The sequence below is a fragment of the Theropithecus gelada genome, chromosome 8 (assembly GCF_003255815.1).
Source record: "Theropithecus gelada isolate Dixy chromosome 8, Tgel_1.0, whole genome shotgun sequence".
Classification (NCBI taxonomy): Eukaryota; Metazoa; Chordata; class Mammalia; order Primates; family Cercopithecidae; genus Theropithecus; species Theropithecus gelada.
In genome coordinates, this window is record NC_037676.1 from 143,603,625 (window position 1) to 143,625,765 (window position 22,141).

A 22,141-nucleotide genomic window follows, 5' to 3' on the forward strand; every position below is an offset into this window, starting at 1 on the left:
CTGGCCAGTAATTGGTTTAGGGTGGGTTAGCCTAGCCAGCTTTGGGCCAGTGACAGGTGACCAGAGGCTTATTGTGGGTTCTGAGCTCTCTCCTGTCCCCGGATAGACAGGCAGCCTTTTTGTGAGCATGAGGGAAGCCTGCCTGAGAATGAGGGTGGGGAAAATCTTAGAGACGCACAGCTGGGTGTGGTCACCATGTCCTGGAGCCCACAGTCCCTCTGCACTTCCCATTATGTGAGTTCCTGAATTTCCTCACTGGGAAGCCTGGGATCCTGCCACTTGCTTCTCAAAGTACCCAGTGTCCACATGGCCCAGAGCATCCTCCTAGAGCCCACATCTGATTGCATCCCTCCCTGCTGAAAACCGCCAGGGCCTCCCATCCCTTGATGAGGGAGCATAGTGCTTCACCTGGGCCGCCAGGGCCCCACAGCCTATGCCTCCCACTGCGAGCTCTGCCAGCCACTGACTGTCCTTGAACACACCAGGCACACATCTGCTGTGGGGCCTTGGCACTGCTCCTCCCTCGGCCAGGAGCGCTCTTCCTTTAGGCTGGTCACTGCTCACCTCATTGAGGGCTGAGCTCAAATGTTGGCCCCTCAGGGCAGGTGAGTGGCCAGGACCATCTGGGTTTGCTGCAGCCACACACACCCCTGATTCTTCCGTGGCCTTATTGATGGAGGTGTGGGTGTCACTCACACCACAAATTGCTGGTCAGTGCGGTAGGGGATGGGGCTTTTCCTCCTTGGTGGCCTGTGGACCCGAATGACAGAGGCTCCATCACTGCCTGCAGCTGGTGCTGTCTCAACACAAGGCCTCAGGTCCCCTGTGGTGGGGGAGAATGGAAGAACCAGGCACCAGTTCCTAAAAGCTTTGTCCCTGAAGTGCCCATCACATTCATCTCTTCTACTCACACTGGTGGCCATGCCTAACATGAGGGGGCATGACCCCAAGCCTGGAAGGGGCCTGGCACACAGCAGTGGCTTCCTGGCCATCCAGTCCCCATGAGCGATCTCTGCCCTTCACAGCGGCGTCCTGTTCTTATTTGGGAAAAAATGCACATAACATAAAAGTCACCATGTTAAAGTGTGCACCCCGGCTTCGTTTAGTACATTCACAGGGTGGAGCCCCATCGTCTCTGCTTCCAAAACATTTCCATCGCCCGAAATAGGAACCCCCATTCTTCCCGCCCAGCCCTGGCAACCACCAACCTGTGCTCATCTCTATGATGTGCCTACTCTGGGTATTTTGTGTACATGGAATTATGCAATATACAGTCTATCGTGTCTGGCTTCTTTCCCTCAGCCTCATTTTCTCAAGAATCGTCCACACCGCAGCCTGGGTCAGAGTGCCCTTCCTTTTCACGGCCACCTGCCATTCCACTGCAGAGATTCACCAGCTTTTCTTTGTCTGTTCATCTAGTCATGGTTGACGGACATTTGAGTGTTTCCCGGCTTTGGCCATTGTGAACAGCACTGCTACGTATGTTCACCCACAAGTTCTTGTTTGAGTCCTGGCTTTTAATTCTTTTGGGCAGATACCTACGCCTCATCCCATTGAATTCCTTCCTCAGCTGATCCCTCTCTGCATTCACGTGCTCCCTCCGTGCCTCTGTTTCCCTCTCTGTGAACAGGGGATGTTGCTGATCTCCAGTTACGAGCAGCCTCTATCTTAGGTGGTGCGTTCTGCAGGGAGGGGAACCAGCCGCTGCCCCTGCACGCGCCTGGCCACGCTCACAGCATCTTCCTGTCGTTCCTTAGCTTGTTCACTGACCCCTCCCTGATGTGTCCGGAGGACGGGGCCTGGTATCACCCTGTCCTGTGCAGGCCTGACATGCAGGAGGTGTTTGGCTGATGCTTGCTAGTATAGGAATAAGCTAGTTCTCTAACTTGGAGTTTCTCCTTATGAGGTTTTGTTTGCAAGAAGAAATCTGCTGCTTAGCCAGCCGTGGAGGCACATGCCACAGTCCTAGCAACTCTGGAGGCTGAGGCAGGAGGAGCGTTTGAGCCCAGTTGTTCAAGGCTGCAGTGGGCCATGATTGCACCACTGCACTCCAGCATGGGCAACAGAGCGAGACCCTGTCTCTTAAACAAACAAACAAAAACCCGGCTGCTAAAACACGTAGAAAGTGTGATGGACGCCACACTGGTGGTTTTGCTTCCTCAGCCAGCACTGCCCAAATGCTTCCAGGGTCAGAGGTCAGGGATCAGGCCGGCTCCTGGTAGGGGCCTCTGTGTGCCCTGGCAAGTCGCCCCACCCTGGGCCAGGAGCAGGGGGTGAGGGTGCCCACAGCAACAGGCTGTGTTTGGACACAGGCGGTATGGGGCTGCACCACGCTGGGCTCTTCCTGTGCCTCATAAATCAGCTCCAAAGAAAATTCCCCAAAAGGAGTTTCAGCTGCTGCCGAGCCCGGGACAGCAGGCTGGTCTCCCCTCTGGGGAGAAATCTTCTCTCCCATCTACCATCCCAAGAGTCCCCAGAGAGGTTCGGTTACCTTCCAAGGGGGGGATACTCACTGCCTCGCCGAGACTGGAATCCACTTTTGACTGTTCTCTAAGCCCTGATAGAGATGTGGGAGTGCCCCCGCCCCACAGCCTGTTCTGAACTCACTTGGGTCATCGCCCAGCTCCAGCCTCTCTCTCAGTGTGAACCCCGAGAGCATCTTCCGCACCCAGGTGGATGGGTGGCTAAGAGCGTGGGCATCGGGGGCTCCTGGGTTTGCTTCCCCGCCTGCATTTCCTTGCTGTTTGGTTTTGGATGATTTGCAGGACAGAGGACTACCACTGCCACCGCACGCGCCTGGCCTCTCCACTGCTACCTTCCTGTTGTTCCTTCCCTTGTTCGCCAATTCCTCCCTGATGTAGCCGGAGGACAGGGTCTGGTGTCGCCTTGTCCTGGCACAGGCCTGGCAGGCAGGAGGTGTTTGACTGATGCTTGCTGGATAGAGGAATAAACTAGAGCTAGAACTTGGGGTTCCCTGTGGGGTTTTGTTTGCAAGAAGAAATCCCCTTCTCCGCAGCTCCCTGGGGCCCTGTCATTGCAGAGGGGGACTGGGATGATTGGAGAGGCATGTGCCCCGCTGAAGGCGGCCACTTCCCCAGCCCAGCCCAGCAGGCTGTAATCCGATGTCCACGGGGACTCTCCTGGTAACTGGTGGTGCATGGCCCCCATGCTGAGAGGGCTGCAGTGTGCACCCCCCGTTTAGAGCATCGTACAGGTTCAGCATGTGTCCGCGGATGGCTGCTTGAGGAGCACCCGTCAGATGGGTACCTGTCAGGCCATATTTTTGGCAGTGGTAGCTTCCCAGGAATGAGAGATTTTTCCTGGGAAAAAGGCCCCTGTGGAGGGCAGTCAGCAGCTCTGAGGACATGGTATGAGACCCACAGCCTTCCTTGACTCCAGAGCCGCCAGGAAGCTGGGACTCCAGCAAGCCGTGCTGCTCCCACCAGTGCCTGTGTTCCCCGCATCGCATATGCAGCCTCACTCAACTCCTGTCCCTGAGTGCCCACTGGTGGGGACGAGGGAGATGGCAACCGCCATGGAAGACAGACCCACACACCAGGAGGACAAGGTGTTGTCAGGTTCAAGGGGCCTGGAGGCTGCCTCCTGCAGGCCCTGTCCCATGGTGAGAGGGTCGGGACCTCAGGGTTCCTCAGCCTGGACCTGCCGTGTCTTGGGCAGCATCCAGTGTTTTGGGCCCACGACCTCCAGGGAGGGTCACTTGTTCTGTGGCTGCCCTCTGTTTCCCACCGGGCTCCCCATGGGGGGCTCGGCATGCAGCCTCAGCACACATCAGGCCTGGAGGCCCTGGCCCCACGTTCCTTGCTGCTGGGCACTGCACAGCCCACCGGAGCTGGCTCCCACTGGAGCCAGCTGCCCCCGCCCTCTTCTGGGCCTGGTGGGGACATTTGGATCCTTTGCATTGTTGCATCTCTAGATTCAGCCCTGCTCTGCTCCCTGTGGGGACACCAATCTCCCTTCCTCAGCCTCCCCAACAGGCCTCATCTGCTGAGGAGTGGGAGGCACGGGGCCCAGGCACCAGGCCCATCTCTCATCCCTTCCCCGAACATCTTCTGCCTCCTCCCCTTCTTATGTTCCCCGTCACCACCTCCCTCCTTTCTCCCTCCCTCCCTCTCTTTCCCTTCCCCGTCCTCCCCTTCTTCCTTCTGTTCCTTGCTTTCCTCCCCCTGTCCCCTCTCTGCCTTCCTCATCTCTCCTCTCTTCTCCTCAGCTCAGGGACATTCATTGAATCTGGAAAGAACAGGAGAAACAGCCTTATCACAAATTCTCCAAATTGTTCTTGGATTGAGGGTTGGGAACTTCAGTGCCAGAAACAGTGTTGTTTTCCTGGTTTGACAGTGGTCTCTGAGCCCTCCGGGCCCCTCCAGGGTCTAAGAGGTTCCCAGAAAATGAGGTGGGATGAAAGCCCTCTGTCAATACGCTTGCCCAGAGGTACACGAGAGGGCTTTAGGACAGGAGGCAGGAACCCCACTCCTGGGGCCCCTGGTGGGCCAGGGGTGCAGGGGAGAGGGGCGTTCTGAACCTGGGTGGGTGGGTAAGTTGGGCAGACCCCGGCGGAAGTCCACTCCCTACTCTCCCTGGAGACCTCCCGTGAGGTCTGCCCCTCTGAAGACACAGATTTTCCTAAGTCACACTGAGGGGTGGGCTTGCTGAGGCCCAGCTGGGGGTCTTCCTGCAGACCAGCCTGTCCCTCCCCACTTGCCAGGGGTCTGGGCTATATCTGGGGAGGGCTTCTGCTCTGGGTCTCAGGACCTGGTGGGGGCAACTCATGGAGCGGGCTCTCCCTACCTTGGTGGGGGTGAAAAGACAGGCCCACCCAGGCTGATCTCTGGGGGAGGGTCCTGACCCCCGGGAGCCCTGGGTGCTGAGGAGGCCTCTCCCAGGGCCATAGTCTCCATGGATGGAAGTAGGGGGTGGTGGCTGGGCCAGCCCCCTGACACCCACCAGCTGCCAGGCCTGCTCCGAGAGTCCCCGAGCCCTCCACCACCCTTGGGGCCACACCCAGCTGCGGTATCCCAAAGCCCTGCTACTCTCCCCACCAGCAGTTCCAGGCCAGCTCTGCTGGACCCTGCAGGGCAGAGAGGACGGAGCTGGACCCCACCTTGATGGGCCACAGGATGGGGGCACATCAGACACATGAGAGGTCTCCCTTCGGCCGTGCCGTGTGTGCGGGAGCGTCAGTCAGACTGTGAACATGCTCAGCCTCAAAGGACTGAGCAGGGGGATCTGCGCTTGCAGATCGCATCCTCCTTCACCGGGACTGTGGGGTGAGGAGCAGACCCCGGCTGCAGCTCTGCCTCTCGCCCTGAATGGGGTGCTGCAGGGCTGGCATGTGCACGCTTTTTGCTGGCGTCTCCCCTAAATCCCAGCAGATAAGGAGGCCAGGTGGGGCTGCAGGCAGGACCTGACACGCAATTTTAGGGACCCAGGGCCAAATGGAAATGCAGGCCTCTCATTCAAAAATGTTCAACATCGCCCTACAGCAACAGCAGAGCATTCCACCTGGCTGAGGGCAGCGCCCGTGACCTGCGCCCAGCTCGCACCCAGTGCAGCAGCCCTAACCACAGGCCCCACGAGGGGGCGCCCGTGTGGCGTGCCTGAGGCCCACTCCCCGCAGGCCCGCCCGCCCCGACCCTCCCGGGCATCCTCAACGCTGCAGCGTGGGTGTCCCGGCCTCCTCACTGGCGGGAGCATCTATGGACGGTGGTCCTCCGGGAGCTGGGGGTCACAAGTGCAATGGCAGGTGCCAGATGGGGCTGAGGCCAGCAGGGCTGTGTATGGTGGGACACCTGGCCACAGTCACCCCCAGGGAGGCCCCGTCATCCCCAGGAGACACCCCAGCTCTTGCCTGGGACCCTGGCACCAGGCCACAGGGTCCCTGCTGACTCCCCCATCCTCCCTCCACCAAGGCGCCCCTCCTGCCTGCTGAGCACCAGCCCCTTTCCTCCAGGAAGAACGCTTGGCCGGCAGGTCCCTGCTCAGATGCGGTGCCTGGGACGTGCCTCCTGGGTGCCCCCAGTATGGTAGCTGGGGCACTGTCTAAGGGGACTCCCACTGCAGGTCCCAGTGCGGCCTGGCACAGGTCCTCAATGAAAGTTTGCCAAACACAGGAGCCGTGGGAGCCAGGAGCCCTTTCAGCTGTCAATGGGCCACACAGCTAGAGCATACAGGCTTAGGGGAGCCCCACCAGTGCAGTGGTCCCAGCTCAGTGTCCCACTAAGCTCCCACACCCTACCTCATTGGTGGTCTCAGAAGTCCAGGTCAGACACTGCCCTACGCCCACCCCAGCCCCCAAGGGGCCGGAGCTCAGCCGGCAGTGGTCTTCCCTCATCCTTGCAGGCGGCACCGGCTGCAGGCTCAGGAAGTCGCCCCACCCTGCCCATGCCAAGTCAGGGCAGGCCTGGGTGCCCCACAGAACACAGTGAGGTGGTGCTGGATGGCTTATGAGGCCAGATCACACGTGTCTTGCTCTCCTGGGTCACTCCATATGGGGGAGGCCAGCCCCAGTGCTGGGAGGACACCCAAGCATCCCTACAGAGGGGCATCTTGAGGAAGACTCTGAAGCAGCAGCTAATAACCTGCGTGGCCTGGCCAGCTGGGACGGTGAGAGGGCTCCAAAGGGGATCCCCCAGCCGTAGTCAGGCCCTTGCACGTCTGGAACCCTGGCCATCTGACTGCATCTCATGAGACCCCCGACAGAACCGCCTAGCCCAGTCACTCAGAACTCTGACCACAGATGCACAAAGAGAGCAGGTTTCATAGGCACCACTAATACACAAACAAAAATTGCATCATCATAGTAGCATGGTTGCATTAATGAAACTCGGGGAAGGAGGGACATGAAAATGACCTTCGCAGCTCCTGCATGCCAACCCCCTGAGTCCTGGCCTCCCTCAAGCCCTACTTCCTCTTCGCATCAGGGGCATGGCTGCTTACGCTGGTTCCCTCGATAGCAGAGCCTGAGATGGGGACATGGGCACAGGTGGTTTATTTGTGATGACCAGGTGAGGGAGCCAACACAGGTGTGTAATCGAGGCCTCAGCTGGTTTCAGGACCTCCTGGGAAGTGTGCCCGACACCTGAGGAAGGTCCTTCTGCAGATGGGAGGTAGGCGTATCTGCCAGAGCCCGGCCACACTGCGGAGGGCTGGCCCTCCTCTGCCCTTCGGGGCTTGGTACACAAGGAAGGCAGGCACTGAGGAGGAGGGTCCAAGCTCGCTCAGAATGGGCCACTGCCACTGAAATCAGGGCACAGGGGGGATGTGAGGTGGCCCAGAGAGCATTGTTCCCCACACTTACTCTCTTCTTAGATGTATACTCCTGCACCCCGCTTCTGTTTACCTAACTTACCACTAAACAACAAGCTCTTTTTAATCTTGTTTGACCCTCAGGGCTGGAGGAGGATTCAAAAGACAGTCATAAAGACATCTACTGAGCACCTGCTCTGCGCAGGCAGAAGCAACGCAGCACTTGACAGGCACCATCTTGTGGGGTCTTCCCAAGAGCCCTGTGAGGTTGGAGCTGTTACCATGACATTTATAGATGGGGAAACTGAGGCCAGGAGAGGTGAAAGTGTGCAGCGCAGTGATGGGGGCTCAAGAGCTGCTGCTGGTGCCATTAGCCCACCCATGCCCTCCGTGGCTAGATCTAGGTCCCCTAGCCTGGGCCCCTCCTGTAGGGCCCTGCTGGGCTGGAGGAGGCTTTCCAGAAATCCACTTAGCGCTGACCTCGTCTTTGTCCTCCTTGGAGCTAATCTGCTAATCCTGCCAGACCCAGAGGGCCTCACCACCGTCTAGACCGTCCTGCACGGTCGGCGCCCCCTCCAGCAATCCCCTGCCTGCTGGGGGCCTCCTCCTGGCCATGCCTCCAGGGCAGGGCAAGTCCAGTGACGGGGGTAGGTGGAGCTGGGATTCTTTCTGTGGAACATACCTCAATCCTGGGGGAGATTCTGGAGTCTGGAATTCAGAAGACTGGGCCTGGTTTCTAACCCCACCTTTTCAAGGCTCAGCCATCATCTCTGAGGCCCCATTTTCTCCTCTGTCAAACACGATCACTTTGAGCTCTCTTCCGGCTATGAAATCCCAGGATTCTCCCCAAGCCTCTTCATGCCCGGCCCTTCCACTCACAGCAGTTGGACGGCTCTGGCTTCACCAGGACTGGGTTTGAATCTTGACTCTGTTTTCACTTAGCTTCTGCTTCCTAATCTGCAAAACGGGGGTGTCAGGGATTCCTCTGCAGGGCTCAGTGTGGACTTGGTGGGTGGGTGTAAGTCCCTGGCGTGTGGTCAGCACTCGGTGAATGTCTGAGAACCGAAAAGAATCCGGCAAGGAGGAGTCTCCTCCTTTGCTCCCAACTCCCTGCAGGATGACAAGAGTGTGGGGAGGAAGGAGACTCCAGCCTCTTGGGAGCCCACTCACCCCAGCAAATTTGGGTGGCTGGGATAGAACCTCTCTGGGATTTTGGGCAGGAGAGGAGGAAAATAGCATGAAACGGGCAGGGGGAGTTGGTGCTGCTCAGGCTAGATGAAGCCAAACATTTATTTATTCATGCTTTTTTCTGAGACAGGCTCTTGCTCTTTCACTTAGGCTGGGGTGCGGTGGTGTAATCAGGGCTGACTCTAGCCTTGACCTCTTAGGCTCAGGTGATCCTCCCCCCTTAGCCTCCCGAGCAGCTGGGACTATAGGAGCATGACACCATGTCTGGATCATTTTTTATTTTTTGTAGAGATAGGGTCCCACTGTGTTACCTAGACTGGTCTTGAATTCCTGGGCTCAAGTGATCCTCCCGCCTCAGCCTCCCAAAGTGCAGGGATTATAGTGTGAGTCACTGTGCCTGGCCTGAAGCTAAACATTTAAAACATAAGAATTAAAATGCAGCCACAATGAAATGGGAAGGGGCTGCTTTTACAGGTGCCGAACTTCCCGGCAATAGAAGCATTTAACGGGAGGTTCCCTTTTTCCTAGGACCTCAAAGCTGGAGCACCAGGGATGTTGCCTTGACCTTCCCATGTGTGGATCTCTTTTTGAACACACCAAGTACAGGACACCCTATTTAGCAGTTAAACATGGGACTTGTACCAGCTTTACTCCCAACTTGCTGGGCAATCTTTGGGAGTTGCTGACATTCTCTGTGCCTCATCAGCAAAAGAGGGAGAATACTAGCCCTCCCAGTATGGGCTGTGTGAGGACTAAATGAGCTGATAAGCCCAGATTTGAACCCGGGTCTGCAAGGTTATGTCCTCTGAGACATCCCCACCCCTACCCTTAAGGACCAGGGGCCTCTGGACACCATCAGCTCGCCCACCTGCCCAGGATTTGCACGCACCAGCTCTGTGCCAGATGCTGGGCACGGGGACAAGCCCGATGAGGTGTGGACCGTGACCTGTGTTGTCACTGACTGGGGGACTTTCTGGCAGAGTAGAGAGTGTAGTGGGCTGAGAGACAGGAGGGCCAGTGGAGGCTGAGCTCTCAGAGGTGGTGGCAGCTGATGGGGACCACGCAATGGGAAAGACAGAAGCCCTGGAATAGTCTGGGGTGAACTTCCAGGCAAAAGGAGCAGCAGGTGCAAATGCCCTTAGCTGGGAAGCAAACTTTGGGTTGGAGGAAGAGCTTGGCGCTGAGAGAGGTGGCAGCCAGGTGGCGGGGAGGCAGCCCAGTCAGGTGGTCTTGGGACAGTTTAGGGTCTCTGGCCTTCACCAGTGGGGCGGTGCCTGGAGGCTTTTGCAGAGGAAGGCGGCTCTCACTCCCATCTTCCCGGGGTTCCTCTGGCTGCTGAGGGTGGATGGGTGGAAGAGCATCTTTCGGGGAAGTGGAGGCAGGACTGGAGCAGTTGAACATCTGACTGGGCCAAGGGCCCAGGGATTGGCATGGAAAAGGGCCGGGTGGGTAAGGCCCCCTGGGAGACCCCAGCTTGCCTCTGTTTCCCCCTGTCCTGGGGCCTCCTGCATGAACCAGCACTGGTTTTTCCAGTAACCGGAACCACAAGCTTCCCTAGGAAGGGTTGACCTAGAAGAGGATGTCCTCAAGGTCCCCAAGGGCTGGAGGCTGAGATGCCGCCCTCACCTGGGCTGGCCTTGCAGCCTGGAGGCACGGGGTGGTGCAGCTCAGGCAGGCCCCGTCCACAGGCCTTCCCGCTCTTCTGAGCACCACGTGTCCCGTGGGCGCCCTACCCGTCCTGATAACACGGGGGTCCGGGGGCCTCGAAGCCGGTCTGACCGCAAGTACCTGGGCCGGGTGGCTGCTGTCTTGTCGCCCCAGCCCATCCCCTCAGTCAGCCCGCCTGGCGGCAGGGGACCCAGCCCCAGTCGACTTAGGGGGAAACTGAGAACTCCAGAAGTTTCGTCAACTCCATGGCCTCGTCCACATCCCGCCCTCTGCCTCCTCACTCGGGCTTCAAAACTGCCCCTCCGACGCCCACCCGCCCCAGGCCGACCTGGCCTAGGCGCCCGCCAGGTACAGGAGCCAAGGTACACGAGCCAAGGTCAGCGCCCGAGGCCGCCCGCGCGGTCACAGCCACCTCCTCCCAGCCCACGGGCGGCCTCGGGGGAGGCGAGCGCGCGGCCGCGGCGTGGGGAACGCTCCCATTGGGCCGTGCCCCCACGTGACCCGGTGGGTCCGGCGCGCGCCCCAAGCTGGCGGCGCCGCGGCCGCGCCTGTGCACGAGGGCGCGCGCGTCCCGAGCCCTCCGCCCGTCGTGCCGGCGCCGCCCGGACCGCCAGGTCAGTCTCCTCCGCGCCCGCTCGGGGCGGGGGCGCGCGGCGCTTTGTGCAGGCGCGTGGGGGGCCGTCCGCGCGCGAGCTCGCCGCCCGCTCCGGGCACGGCTCGGGGCCGCGCAGCCGGGAGGGCCGCCGCCTTCCCCCTGCCGGCGCGTCCCGGGACCCTTCGCCTGGCGTCCGCTCCGGCGGGAACGTGGGCCTGGAGGCTACCACGTGCCGGGGCCGAGCCCCGGGAGGCTGCTGTTTCCCCAGGCGAGCCACAGGACACCCCTGGCTGGAAGGGGTGACCCGCTCCCGTTTCTGGGTGCGCGGGAGACCTCCTACCCTGAGTTCATCCTGGCCAGGGTCCCGCTCAGGATCTGCCTCTACCCCCGTTAAGCGCTCAGTTTCCTCAGCTGCACAGTTCGGAGGGCTGGAACCCCACAGCCTTCCGTGCCTCCAGGGCGGGTCGTGGATGTCAATGGAGGGAAGCCGAGCGTCAGGTCTCAGGCCGGGTGGAGTCCGGCTCAGACCATACCAGTGTTGGGACTCGGGCGGCGCCTCAGCCCTTCAAGCAGCACCCCGGTAGAATCAGGTCAGCAGCCTTGATCCACGTGCCTCAGAATTAAACGGGTGACGCCTGATACGCCCCTGGGCAGCTGGTGGCCGCCGGGGTGGGGTGGTGGCATGCTTAGCTCCAAGTGGGCAGAGCAGTTTCACCCTGGCCTGTCGCTTCCCAAAGGGAAGCCCTTTATGAGGGAGGCTTCCCTGGCCCTCTCTCATAGCGGCTCCAAGGGCAGCGTGGGGTCCAGGCTAGCTGGTCACAGTGTGTGCCCAGGCACCCTCAGCCAAGGCAGAAAGGCACGTGCTGCACCTCCTCTCTCTGCCTGCGGGCTCTGGGGTGTGCCCTGCTCATGATGGTGAGTGCTGGGCGTCCACCTAGTCTGCGGACCCTGGGGGCCCTGTTCCCAGGCTGGAGCAGTGTCCTCGGCTGCAGACCAGAGGAGGTCACTGAACACAGGGTGCCTGTGGCCTTACACAGACAGAAGCCCCCTGGCAGCCCTGTGCAGAGCAGTGCTTCCCAGAGTTCCTGCAATCCTCCCAAGAAGTTCATTAACCCCATTTCTCAGATGAGGAGATGCAGGCCCAGAAAGGTGGAGTTGGTGCAACCCCTAGCCTGTAGGGCTAAGCAGATCCTTGGTGTTCCCATCTGTGAAGGGGGCGTTGGAGCTGCTGTCAATGGGTGGCTCCGAGCCTGTCACCTGAGTGGAATTAGCCACTGGGGGTCTCCCAATCACCACGCTGGCCCCCCTCACTGTGGTTACTAAGGAGGAGAAGCTGCCCTGTGTAGGAATTCCTGGACTGTTTCCAAATAGCCCCGCTAGGGAACTGGTCATCCCTCAACACCCCCAACATGTTCGCCAAGCACTTACTCTGTGCCAGGCCCAGTGCTGGACCTGGAGCTGGGGCATGGCTGGCTGGCTGAGCGGGGCAGGTTGTGGACAGGCCCCCACAGGCAGTCAGCAGGAGAGAGAAAATGCAGGCGGGGATGAGACGCAGCCTCCAGGTCGTTTCCTCAGCTACCTGCTCCTCTCTGCCTTTGCCCTCCTCCCGGAAGCCTGCCCTGAGTAAGGCTGGGGGCCTCAGTTGGTCCTCTCTCTGTCCTCAGTACCAGCCCAGGACATGGTAAGGGTAGCTGGCTGATGCAGTCAGGCACTAGACGTGGGAGACAGGAGGAAGGCCGGGTGGGTGGGCTTCTTTCTCAGACAAGTGGGCAGTTTGGATGGTGAGGAGGTCTTGGAGTCACCATGGGTGGCTGGGCTCAAAAATGACATGAGGGCACGCTTAACGAATGCTTAACTAAATCCTGAATTGGCACTGGCCAATTTCTGTGGTGTAACTACGCCCAAGCTACACAGACGTGACTTTACTGGCTGAGGACTCGGGCAGAGGTGCACACAGCCTGAGAGGGGCACATAAGCTGGTGTGAGCCCTCGCACTCACCGCCAGGGTGGGCAGAGTGTCCGCTGGTGCCCAGTGCCTATGCACGTGACCTCCTTAGGGAGTTACATCCAGATGGCGGTGATACAGCTTGGGGAGGCCTCTCCCTGGTTGGCAGGTCCTGGCGAAAGGGAGAGTTGAGTGGAAAGGGTACCAGGTTGGTGCCCAGGTGGCATTTGGCCAGAGGGGCTGAGCGGCGAGCTTCTGGGCCTGGGGCTGACAGACAGCAGTGATTTTTTGCCCCCCAAGACCTTGGGCTTGCCTTGTTCCATGAAGGTCCTAAACCTGACCAAAGGCTGTAACCAGATGGTCACTGTCCCAGACCACCTTCTCACCTCAAGAGCACCGCTTCTCCCTACCTCCACCTTGGCCACCCTTGCTGTCACCTACTCCGTCTGATCCCTGGCACCCCTCCCTGCCCTCAGTGGCGTTTCCTAGCAAGTGCAGCAGGCCAAGGCTGGGCTAGAGGCAGGAGGGCCTGGCTTCCCAGTGTCTTACTGGATGCTTGACTTCTTGCCCCTCTGTTTCCACACCTGTAAAATGGGAGCAATGATGGGTCTTCCTGGCAGGAAGTGGTGAGGCTCGGTCACACGGGTGAACATGTGTGAGGTAAAAAAGACTTCCCACCCCTCCTTCTGACCTGGACCTGCTCGCAGGACCCATAGGCAGGAACCTGGGCAAGGTCCGAGGGCCGATGAGCCCCGCCCTCTCTGCACAGTTCAGAGTTGGGTGGAAATGGCTGGGGGGCGCGGGTGGAGGTTCAGAGTTGGGTGGGAGTGGCTGTGGGCCGCGGGTGGAGGTTCAGAGTTGGGTGGGAGTGGCTGTGGGCCGCAGGAGGAGGTACTGCATTTCGCACAGGTACGTGGTCGGGATGGCATCGCCACTGCCTGATTTCGGTGTGCTGCGAGTGGGGTGGGTGCGGTTGGGGGCAGCCCGGGGTGTGCCCCACGCCTGCCAATTGGGTAGGCTGGCCTTCCTGGGGGTCAGGTGGGGTAGGGCCTCCCGGAGGTGGGACGGGGACACAGACAGGTGTTTCCTTCCACCCAGGAGCCCGAGCAGAGAGTGGAGGGTCCTGGCAGCCACCTACGGCAGCTGAGAGCTGCGCTCTTTAGCCGAGTGGGATCAGGGCTACGTGGACACAGCCGGTGCCAGTGTGGGTGGGGCAAGAGCTGTGGGTTCCGATGGCCCAGTAGTTCACCTGGCAGAGAGGGTGCACGTGTCTCCCCTCCTTGGGGCGCCTCAGGTCAGGATCCTGAGAACCTCACTTATCTTTTGAGCTGCGCCAAGGCTGTTGTACAAAAGATAGTTTAGAAAAGGTGAGGCTCTTCCTCCCAACCAAGGGTGTGGCCCTAAGGACCTGTCTCCAGGTCATCAGGTGGCATGGAATCTGGCCCCGGGCAGCCCGTCCAGCATTCCTCTCTCACCGAGCCCCCAACCCTGGAGCACCTACTGTGTGTGCCTGCTCTGGCCCATTGGGAACAGGACAGTCCCAAGCCCTGCCCCGAGGAGCTGGCACCAAGTGGAGCAGCTGTGCCACAGGCACACGGGGGACAAAGGGCACCTGCTGATGATTGGGCCTGGAAGGGATGAGGTGGGGATGGGGGCTACAGAGTGGGGGGAGGTGGCCTCGGGAAAGGCTAACTTGGCCACGCCAGCTTGGCTATGTCACTTTCTGAGTCTCAGTGTACCCTTCTCTCGTGGGATGAGACCACGCATAACCTGATGGGCTGTGTGTGCGGAGCAGACAAGCTGACGTGCGGGCCCTGAGTGCACTGAGCCTGCTGGGGTTCCAGGCACAGTGGACGAAGGATCCAGGGAACGAAACAACCTGGGCCGCACTCTCTGGGACCTGCCCTTGAGCCAGGTGCTGGGAGGGTGGCCGGGCTGGCTGGGGGCTTGGATCCCGCAGCCTCTCCTCCCTTGCTGTTTTGCTGGCCAGGGAGAAGGCCAGGCTGGAAGGCCCCAGAGGGCTCAGAGGGATGAACGCAGGTTGATCTGTGTTGAATGTGGCTTCAGCCGCCTCCTCAGGGCCAGAGTGGCTCCTGGAGCAGGAGTGAGGGCTGTGTTACAGGCAGGGAAGCAGGGCTTGGGGAAGGTAGTTGCCAGGGTGTGCAGGGCTGTGCCGACCCCATTCTGGTAGGTCCCTGTGACAACAGGGCAGGCTGTCCGCCCATTATACAGTGAGAGGCTGAGGCTCTGTCACTTCATGAGGTCACACAGGCTCCAGGCAATGGGGGCTCTCTGAAGGAGGTCCCAGTGACCCTGATGGAGCCCCCTGGGTGGGTTGGGACATCTTCCTGTAAGGCCTGTCCTGGGTTGGGGTTGGGTGGGAGAGGACAGGAGTCCTGCTGGGAAGGGCCTCTGCCATGCCCAGCTCCTACCACAAGTACAGAACAATGACAGCTCTGCCACCTGGCTGCCCCACACTGGGCACATGCTCCCCACTGGCCTCAGTAGGGAGTCCAGTGAGTCAGAAGGTGAAGGTGGGGTGCACGTCCCCTGCAAACCCTCACAAGGCAGGTTGGGGGGGCGGGTACTGGGCATGAGAACCCTGCCTCGGGGCCTGAGTGCCTCAGTGGCTGTGGAGCCTGGTTTTGACCTCTTTGGGACCAGTGTTCTTGTCTATAAAAGGCAGTGATTTTTCTGGATAGTTCAGTGAGGTTCTGTTATCCTTGCCCATCGGAGCTGGAAGGGAGTTGAACAAAATGTTTTGCAGAAATTAGACCTGAGTTGGGCATTGCTCCTCCTGCTGCCCCTGGTTCTGAGGCTTTGGCACCACTAGCCCGCTCTCTGTCCAGGGTCGGCCTGGCTCCTGCCTTTATCATGTGTGAGCCTGGCTGTGTGTGGCTGAGTCCTGGACGGGCCGAGACCGGGACGTGGGACTCTGGACAGTCAGCGCAGGCAGAGCAGGGAGGGAGGTGTCTGCTTGAGGCCTGCCTGGAGGTGCCCAGGCTGGAGCCCTTGGCCCTGGAAGATGTGGTCAGGGTCCAGTGGTGTTGGGATGGCTGAGAAGAGGGCCTCTGTGCCCTCTGCCCGGGGCTTGGCCTAGCCAGTGCTCAGGGTTTGTCTGCTGGATGAGAGGTGGAGTGGGCCAGTGGGGCCCAGGTCTCCTGCTAGGTGACCCTCAGAGGTGGGCATAACATCCCTTGGAGTCTCTGCTCTGCACTTGCAAATAAGAGGCTGGACCAGATGAGTGGTTTTAAGGTGGGGAAGCACCCCCGGATTGCTTGGTTCTGTTTGAGGCACAGCCCCCAACTCCCGGAGATTCCACTACCCCTGCAGGAGCCACCATTACTGATGTGGGCAGATGGGAGTCTGGGAACCCCCTAGACTGTGGCATGCTAGGGTTCAAGTCCCTGACTCCCATCCTGGGGCATGGAGTGGCAGAGCCAGGGAATGTTCTAGAGCAAGGCTGTGAGGTGGGGCAGGGCCTGGGGGGATCAGAGTTCCCTGGGGTGGGTCCTGGAAATGGGGCATTAGGAGGGAGGCGCTAACCCTGGGAGTTGGAGGGTCTCGGGTCCGTGGCTGAGGGTGGATGTGCTAGACCCGGACTCTGGAAGCTGAACACCCCCGGATGAGGGTGCTCAGGGCCTGGCTGGGGAGACGCTTGCCTTGGTCTCCCCAGTGTCCGGGCCTGGGCTGCCCAGGCGACGCTTCAGTTGATGACGTCATTGTCCAGGAGGCTCTTCTCTTGGACCTCAGTTTCCCCTTCTGCAGGATGGGCTGGACCCAGTCTCTCTAGCTTTACTACCCCCCCGTCCCTCCGGAGAGCTGCAGAAGCCTGTTCCCACGGCCTCGTCCTCACCCGCCACGGAGACCTCGAAGCCAGGCCTGGCCCAGCTAGAGGAGGTGACGGGTGGCCCTGCCCTGTCCCTGTCCCCATCTCGGTCCCCTTCCCACGGGACCGGTGCTCCCGGCTGCTCTCCTGGCCCTGGGGCCCTCCTGTGACTCAGGCTTCCTGGAAGAGGCTTGGGAGGGCTTAGAGGATTCCCCGCCACCCCGCCCAGGGTTTCTTCCCGCCTGCCTCAGGTCCCCATCACCACCCCTGCTGCGGCACACAGTGTGCTTTACCTGCTCATCCACTCTGCCCCTGCCCCTAGAGCGGGTACCTCTTACTCCTGCCACCCCCACTCTGGCATCTTCTACTGATGCCTGGAACGCTGGCCCCCTCCTCTGGCTCGCCTGGTCCTGGGGCCCCTGCCAAGGCAAACATCTTCTCCTTTAATCTCCCCGTCCTGGGTCAGCCGCAGAGGCCCTTCCTCCCGGGCTTTGCTTCCCTCTGGCCAGCTGCCCAGAGGCCCATCTGCTGGGAATTGCCGTGTGGAGCTCAGGGGGTCCCTGGGGGTGCCCGGGGCTCCCGGCTGCCCCTCCCCTCGGTGGCCTCCCTGTCTCCTCTGCATGGCCCTAGGGAGCTACAAGGCCTGGCCCTGGCTCTGCCAGCTCTCCCTGCTCCTGCCCTTTCTGGGCCTCAGTTTTTGTTTGGAGAATGGGGAGACCCCAGCCCCCACAGCAGATGGGTGAGCCCCAGCCAGCTGAGCCAAGCTGCTTGCTTCTGGGCCGGTGACTGCCATGGATGGACCGGGTCGTGGTGGCACGCCTCTTACTCTCTTCCAGGCCTGTGACCTGGCGGAGGGCTGCCCACGGGTGCCTCAGTTTCCCCACCTGCCAGGTTGCGTTCTTGGGGCAGGCTGGGGACCTGCAATGGCAGCACTACGGGACCCACGAGGAGCTCACATAGGGGAGAGGTGACATTTGAACAACACTTCAAACATGTAGTTATTGTTTTCTCTTTTTTGAGATGGAGTCTCACTCTGTTGTCCAGGCTGGAGTGCAATGGCACGATCTCAGCTCACTGCAACCTCTGCCTCCCAGGCACAAGCGATTCTCCTGACTTAGCCTCCTGAGTAGCTGGGACCACAGGCATGTACCACTATGCCCAGCTATTTTTTGTAGAGATGGCATTTCACCATGTTGGCTGGGCTGGTCTCCTGGACTCAAGGGATCCTCCTGCCTCGGCCTCCCAAAGTGCCGGGATTATAGTGTGAGCCACTGCGCCTGGCCCACTCTGTGCCCGGCCCGCCTCTGCGCCTGGCCTGCCGCTGCGCCCGGCCCGCCTCTGTGCCCAGCCCAAACGTGGTTATTGTTTTAGTCACACATTTGGTCATGTTCATTATAAAAATTCAAACAGCCCGGTGAATACGTGGCTGCAGTAGCTCTGGGCTTCTGCTTCATTTCACAAGAACCAGGCCGGCCTCGGGTGCTGTTCTGCGGTGTCACTTGAAATTTCCCTGGGTGTTGACTGGGGTCCTCTCCCGATGGCACCCTTGGACCCTGGTCTCTGGGTCTGGCCAGATGCTTATTAACCAGCCATCCCCCCACCCCCATGATGGGCTCTCCTAAGTGAGGCCGTGGACAGCCAGGATGTGCATCTCGGCACTGGGGTGAGTCTTTCTTGGCCCACTGGCAGAACCCTGGCTCAGACGGGAGGGTGGTTGGTGCCCGGCTGTGTGTCCTGCCACCCGCTTCGTCCCTATCCTGGCTGCTGTGTAGTACCCGCCTCCCCATACCTCCTGGGGGGCTGCCCGGACCCACACTGGCCCTGTGGGGATGACAGTAGGCAGAGAGGGGCGGTCGTGACCCCAAAGAGATCCCATGGATGAGTAGGACTTATAGACCTAGAGACGGCAGTTCCCTAGAGATTGACAGACTTGGAGATGGCAGTTCCCTTCCTGGAGCGTGTGTCCCCAAGACTTAGAAGTCATGGTGGGGCGGGAAGCAGTTAGTCAGGGTGGGCTTTTGGGAGGAGATGGCATCACGGTGCAGAGGGAGTCGTGCACGAGGCACCAGGAAGGGGCAAGCCGGGTGAGGACAGGCTCCTCCTGGGCACCCAGGACCTGATGGAACAGCATCACTCTGAATGGCACCGTTGCGAGCCTCTTCTGGGCCGGCAGCCGGAGCTCACCCAGGGCACATCCTTAAACCTCAGGGTCCCCTGGTGGCAGCTGCCATGGCTGCCCTGTTTCCCAGGGAGGGAAGCTGGTGTCTGAGGCTGGCACTCTGCTAGGTGACACAGTTGGGGAGTGGCAGTGCTGGGACGGAAGACAGACGAGCTGGCACCTGCACGCCTGCACGTCGTGGTGTTGTGGCCTCCAGCCAGCCAGCTCGTCTGCTCCTTTGCAGATGAGGCCAGAGACAGGAGCCTCTGGTGTGGAGGGGAGGGCACTGGGTTTGATGGGCTCAGGGGTCTCGCGGCTGGCCTTGGGGTAACTTGCCTGTGCTTCAGTGTCCCCCTCTGTAAACAGGGTGTCACATCCCCCCCGGCCATGTCGGAGGCTCCAAGAGGGCAGCGGGTCCATGTCAGCAGATGCTCTGCTGATGGATACTGCTGGCCGGCCCCTGCTCCCACCCTCCCCTCCTTTGGTGGCGTCCCTGGGCCGGGCTGTTCCCACGGCTGCCCAGCCACAGGAAGCCATCTGGAGGCCTTGTTTACCCCTCCCCCAGCCTCCCTGGCAGGAAGTCACCGGAAGGGCCGTCCCGAGGGGCCCCGGGCCTGTGAGGACAGCCATCGGCTCAGAGGTCTGTGCCGTGGAGTCCCAGGAAAGCATGCGGGGGCAGGGAGCTCAGAGAACAGCAGGTGGAACGGGGCGCTGGGGCACGTGGGCCGGAGCGTGGACCAAACCATTCACCGAGCGCATCCATCTGTCCATCCACACAGTCACCTACCCATTCCCCGCTGTGGCCACAGCAGGGCCCAGTCCCATGAAGTTCACAGTCTCGGGGCACAGACAAGGCCACTCCAGCTTCAGCCCAGGGTGGCCTGCGTGATGTCAGGGCCATTCCTCCAGCTCCCGGGATCCCACACCTCTCCTGATATCACACAAGCCACCCTGGGTTGGGGCTAGAGGAGGAGACCTGGGCAGCAGCTGAGGTGTCCAGGAGAAGGGAGTTGGGGAGAGGGGTGCCGGCAGAGGGTGCAACCTCTGGGAACAATGGAGGCCGCCCTGGGTGACGGGTCTGAGGCTGCAAGGTGTGGGTGAGGCGGGTGAAGGGAGAGGTGGGCAGGTGCAGCTGGCGGGAGCTGAGGGCATGAATGGGACCAGTCGGGGTGCTTGTGGCCCTGCAGAACCCCTCTCTCCACCACCTCCTTCCGTCCTCTGGTGCCCTGCTCAGGGCTCCCCGAGGTCACCCTGTAGGTCTGGACCCTCCTGGAGCGGGCTCAGGGGCCTGGGCTTCCACTCCACAGGATGGGTCCAGCTGCCCTGGCATTTGTGGCAACCCCAGTGCCCACTGACAGGCCTGAATGTAGCAGGCTGGGTCCAGGGCCTTTCCCATAGACACTGCCAGCAGGGCCTGCCTGGCCACAGGGGGATCTGTGACCTCTGTGGGGCCTTGCGCCCTGTGTTCTTGGCGGCCTCGCGCCTGTCCTGGCCTCCTGCCTTCAGGAGTCGGGTGGGGTGGGGCGGGCAGCCCTGCCCCCGCCCACATGGGGAGGCTGGGGAATGGCCCTTCCGCCTCTGGCTACCCCTCTTCCCCTCCCCCATACCTTCTGCTCCCCTCTTTCCTCACTTTCCCTCCACCCCTCCCCGCTTCTGCTTCCCCTTTCCCATCCCTTTAGAAGGTGTCTACACAGGATCTTCTAGGGTGAGCCCTCCCTGAGAGTGTGTTGGGGTTTTGGGCCTGGCGGGCGTCCCCAGCCTCCCCTGAAGAGGAAGTGAGCGTGAGAACCTGGGCTTTGGCGGATCCAGGTGCTGCAGGCAGCCCTGGGGCTTGTCTGTTGGGGGCCTGGCCAGCGGGCCGGTCCAGAGTAGGAATAGATGTCTCAGGAGGGTCCCTGGCTGGTCCCAAGCACCTCCTGTGTGCACCAGGGCCACTGTTCTTCCATCCAGCCTCCCAGCAGCCCTGGGGTGTGGTGCCCCTGATTCGGAGGGAGTGATAGGACTTAGGGTTAGCCACCTTCCCAGGTCAGACAGGCAGAGCCGGGCCAACCCCAGGATGAGCCCCGTCAGCCTCTCCATCCTGACTCGTTACGAGACAGTAAGTGAAAGAGGGCATGCAACCAGCACGCAGCCCCAGAGGAAAGGCTGCAGTGGCCTCGCGCAGGGCTGAGGAGGCTGGGCACCGTGTGCGCAGTGGCACTGCCCTCCCTGGTGTTGCCGATGCTGCTGAGAAGGGAGAATGTTGTGGGATGTTGGGGGAAGCTCTGGTCTGAGAGTTCCGGGCCTCGCTGGGCCCAGGCTGGCCACAGGGCACCCCAGACTTTTTTCCTGGGTACAGTGTACAGTGAGTCCTCATGTCACGTCATCCATAAGTTCTTGGAAGCTCCGACTTTAAGCAAAGTGATGCCAGTTGTAAGTGAAAATTGGTTTAAGGAAACTAGTATTACCATAAGTTGATAAATATAGGTAAGAGTTAAGTTCCTGCCAGGTACTTCTGGTTACAAAAACATCACCACGCTTCAAATGAAGACCCCAAACACTGAAGTAAATGTGAGCTACACATAATGTAATAAAAGTGAATTAAACAGGGAAGAGAATTGCTTCCCCAGCTTTCCGCGGGTCAGTGAGTGACAGCGGAACACACGTCTGCACGGTGACCGTAGTCGGGAGTGCCTCCTGCTACCACGCACTTCAAAATCAAACAGTCACAAACGTGGTGGCTTCCTGTATTGCCATGCATTCGTCTGACTGTGTCTATTTGATGAATTTTTATTTTGCAATAATTTTTATTCATTTATTCATTCATTTTTCCAACCCACTTTCCAGTTCAGGGTCATGAGTGGCCGAGCCTGTCTCAGCAGCTCTGGGCATGAGGTGGGACCCGACCCTGCTCAGAACACCGTCCCCTTGCGGGGAACACTCACATGCACAGCCACACCCACTCAGCCAGGGCCGTGGCGACACGCCTGTTCACCTGATGTGCGCCGCGTTGGGGTATGGGGGAGCTGGAGGACGGGGAGAAAACCCACACAGACCTGGGGAGCTCGTGCACATGCCACGCAATGGCCCTGAATGGGAAGCGATTTTTTTTCTCATCATCATTATCACGAAACCACGTTGAAAGCAACAGTGTTATTTGAGGAGCTGCTGTACTTGATGGATGGTGCAGGACAAGGTGGGCCATCTTCAGGGCCTCTGTGCCTCTCCCCCTTTCAGGGGTTCGGGTAGAAACTGGGTCAAGGATAGGGGATTCTCATGGGGTTGGAGGGTCCACTGGGGCAGGGCCCCCCAGCAGCTGAGGGCCTCTCTCCCCCTGTCCTGGGGTCCTGGGGTCTCTGGCCGCCATGAGTCCAGCTCCTGATTGCTCTGCCAAGTTTGCTGTCATGCCAGGAACTGAACCTTTCTCCTCGTGAGCTCCCTTGGACCCACAGTATAGCCATGGTATTCAGTAGGTGCCCAGTAAGTGTGGGCTGGTGAATGGGCCTCCAGGGAGGT

General features: G+C 60.3%; 1 protein-coding gene across 1 annotated transcript in view; it reads left to right on the plus strand.

Moving 5' to 3' along the window:
- The first annotated feature begins 10,644 nt into the window (after positions 1 to 10,644).
- Positions 10,645 to 22,141, plus strand: part of PTP4A3 (protein tyrosine phosphatase type IVA, member 3) — a 42,646-nt gene continuing 31,149 nt past the window's right edge. Inside the window, exon 1 of the mRNA XM_025393808.1 lies at positions 10,645 to 10,733. The gene's annotated coding sequence lies outside the window, so the exon portion shown is untranslated. The remainder of the gene's footprint in view (positions 10,734 to 22,141) is intronic.